Raw genomic sequence first — 4,151 nt, 5'->3', positions numbered from 1 at the left:
ATATGGAAGGACGTACATGCGGCTATTAAGGAGTGTGACAGATGTCAGCGCACGGGAAACATATCTAGACGCGACGAGATGCCACAAAAAGGTATTTTGGAAGTAGAGATTTTTGACGTGTGGGGGATAGACTTCATGGGACCTTTCCCATCCTCTTTCGGTAACAAATACATACTCGTGGCAGTTGACTACGTATCAAAGTGGATCGAAGCTATAGCTTCTCCAACAAATGACACCCGAGTAGTAACTAGACTCTTTAAAATATAATATTTCCGAGATTTGGCATCCCAAGAATAGTAGTCAGTGATGGTGGATCACACTTTATATCCAAGGTACTCGAAAAACTACTACTTAAGTATGGAGTGAGACATAAGATAGCGACACCTTACCACCCTCAAACCAGTGGACAAGTGGAAGTGTCTAACAGAGAAATCAAGCAAATACTAGAAAAAACGGTCGCCACTTCAAGGAAAGATTGGTCATTGAAATTACCAGAAGCTTTGTGGGCATACCGAACTGCTTATAAAACCCCCATAGGGACGACCCCATTTAAGCTCATTTATGGAAAATCCTGTCACCTCCCGGTAGAATTAGAACATAAAGCCTATTGGGCTATTAGAAATTTAAATTTGAATTATAAAGCCGCCGGTGAAAAGAGAATCCTTGACATAAACGAACTAGAGGAACTCAGAAGAGACGCCTATGAAAATGCCAGAATCTATAAAGAAAGAACAAAACAATGGCATGACAAGCGTATATCAAGGAAAGTCTTCAAGCAAGGCGACGCAGTACTTTTATTTAACTCTAAACTAAAGTTATTCCCGGGAAAACTACGATCCAGATGGTCAGGGCCTTTTCATATCACTAAAATCTTTCCCAGTGGAGCGGTAGAAATAAAAGGACAATCTACAGAACCGTTCACCGTAAACGGGCAACGTCTGAAACACTATCACTATGCGGAAACCAACGAGGATTCGCAAATTCTACACTTAGACGAAACGCCCCCAGGACTCATAGACTATATTTAACAGTTTCTTTGTCGAGCTTGCGACATTTAAACAAAGCGCTTAGTGGGAGACAACCCACAAATTAATTTGTTATTTTATTATTCTATTATTATCATTTCCCTATTTCTTTCTTAATTATTCTTTTAATTTCCGTTTAATATTCATTCTTGATTTATTCAAAAAAAAAAATAATAATAATAATATTTTTTTCTTCTTTCGGCATTTGGCCAAATCCTGACTTAAACTCATGTTTTCTTTTCTCTAGCTAACACTAACCAGATGGGACATTTTGATCGTATGGGTATCAAGTTCAGAGGAATGGCTCAGAAACAAAAGTTTGAAGAACTAGCCGCTAGAGAGATGCTACCTAGTTTATATGCTGATGATTGGGCTATGACTGCCCTTGGACTGAGACAGAGTGTCCTGTATTTGCTGAATCAGATAGGATGGGAGACCTCCCTATCCTGAGACATTTCACCACCTACCGGAGACTTACACTAGAATTCCTTAGCTCACTAATCTATCTACCCAGCCATGGAAAAGGAATTAGCAGAGGTTTTATCCAGTTTAGAATGTTCAATATGGAGTACCAATTTAATATTAGAGACTTCACCAACCTTTTGGGTTTCCCTACCTCCTTTGATACATTCACTGTAAGCCAGGAAGAACTTTTTGAATATAGAGAGCTTGAACACTTTTGGGGTAAGCTGACTGGAAATGATGAGCCCGAAGAACATGAGTTTCTCTCTGGAAACATACATAACCCGGCTTTTCGCTATTTCCATAAGATCCTGACCCACACTTTATTTGGGAAGAAGCCAAACAGTACTTCAGTTTCACGTGATGAACTTTTCATCATATTTTGTGCTTCCCAGAACCGTCCAGTAAACGGTGCCACTTTTATGTTAACTAATTTGGACCACCTTATCCAGGATGAGCGAGCACCCATTAGAATAGGCGGTTTGATAACTATGATAGGTAACGCCATTGGATTACGTCAGCCTATGCTTGACCTTAGCCCTTTTTGTGGCATTACTACTATGAGTATACCTTTCCTCTTCAACACTATGTTTATAGCAAACCTAGGGTCTGATGAGTTTGAACTTATTATTGATAATCAGGTTCTCTGCCTATTCACCATGCCCGATCCTAGGACTAGTGTTCATAACCAAAGGAACTGGCTCTATAACCTGAATGAAACCCCAACTCCTGCTGGATCCACTGAATCCATCCAGGATTATGAGATTTGTAACGACTATGAGAATTATGTTGACCAGATATCTCATGCTGAATCTGACCCTCAGACACCATCCGGCTATCATGATATTGACCCTCCTCCTCAGCCTGTTCCGACCGAAGAATCAGCCATACCTGACCTCCGACATCATATGCCCGGAACTGATTATAACACCGCCATTGAAGCTTTGATGTCAGAACAAGACGCCCTCAGAGGAGAATTTACTAACATGAGAGACGAAGTTCTAGGATACATGAGCAGTATGACGAATCAGTTTCACGAATTGCTACATCATGTTAACTCTTTTGCTCCTCCGGCCAGAGATCGTACAGAGGGATAGAATTTAGTTATCTTTCTAAGTTATTTAGTTTCACGTCAGATTATTTATTAATGTTATTTGAATTCATGTTTATTTCTCTTTCATTTCATTGTTTTCCTTTCCTGTATTACATTATGATCATTTTTATTGAAGCTGTTTAGTTAATTTTATTATGCAAAAGCTATTATGCTCTACTGTTGCTACCTATGAATTATTACTATACAAAGCAGATTAAGCGTGCACAATAAATTAAATTGCAGACTAAACTGATCATAAGCAAAACAAAACATTAAAATACACTACCAAAATAATCCTGTGAAGCGCCACTAAGCCTTTCCAAAAGGGAATGCGTGACGAGCGTCACACTACCCATAACGTACGGCACGCTTAGTGCCTGTTACGAGCGTCACATCCCTGTGACGAGCGTAACACTCCTCAGACTAGTGAACGTTAAGGAGCCGTTGGAGACGAACGTTACACCTTTAACTTTTTACCTTCCCCATTCATTTTTCATTTAACCACACTTAATTACTTTTCAACCACTTTTTCTTTCCACCTTCCAAATTCTTCTCCTATAAATACCCACCAAACCTTCCTTCATTCACCACAAAACAATTCTCTCCTATCAAATACACTTCTTTTTCTTTCCAAATCATCCCTTCAAAAATTCATCACAATGGCGGGAAATCAGAATTTCGGAAATATCATCTTCCGATCCGTAGATGACAATTATCAGAGGGAGCAATTCGAGCGTTTCCAACAGCGAGGCGTCGTTTCCACCAGGTACCCCGATTTACCTTGTTTACAACAATTAGGCTTACTCCAAGGTATCGAATGGATGCTCCGTCAAGCCAACTTAACCTTCCTTTGCACTCATAATCAACCCACCTACCCATCCCTAACCTTAGAATTCTTAAGTTCATACGACTACACCACCCCCGCCGGTGAAGACGAATTTCTAACCGGTACGGCAACCTTCCGTATGTTTAACACCGAGTACTCTCTAACCCAAAACCAATTGAGTACCATGCTACAATTTCCCACAGAAGGTCTGCTGCATGCCAGAATCCCTCCAACCTCAAACTGGAACACAGTTGGCGTTTTTGGCCTTTTTAAGAAAATTTCCGGTATAGATACCTACAACTGGGAAGAACTCCTTCTCTCCCATATACATAACCCCACTATCCGGTACTTTATCCGCATCTTGCAAAACACAGTTTTTGGAAGGCCAAACAACAGCAAGGTAAACTCAAAGGAACTATTTTTCCTCCAGTGCGTCTTCGAACCAGATACTCAGGTAAACGCCGCCTCCTTTCTCTTTCATCACATCCGCACCTTATGTGCTAGAGGCAGGCAACCTTTTATAATTGGTGGCTTAATCACCACCATCGCACTTGGCCTACACCTAGGAGATAAACTCCAAACTTTAGAATCCCTACCTCCCCTATCTATGGATACCAGCTACTGTCGATCCAACCGCTTGATTAAGAACAGAGTAGGCGGAGGATATTATCTTATGGTGAACAACCAGGCAGTCCCAAGCGTTGTTCTACCAAATACTGCCCTCACTGATGTCACAAACCCCGAC

Source organism: Lathyrus oleraceus, chromosome 4 (genome assembly GCF_024323335.1).
Source record: "Lathyrus oleraceus cultivar Zhongwan6 chromosome 4, CAAS_Psat_ZW6_1.0, whole genome shotgun sequence".
In the NCBI taxonomy this organism is placed as follows: Eukaryota; Viridiplantae; Streptophyta; class Magnoliopsida; order Fabales; family Fabaceae; genus Lathyrus; species Lathyrus oleraceus.
Note: the sequence above shows the minus strand (reverse complement) of the source record.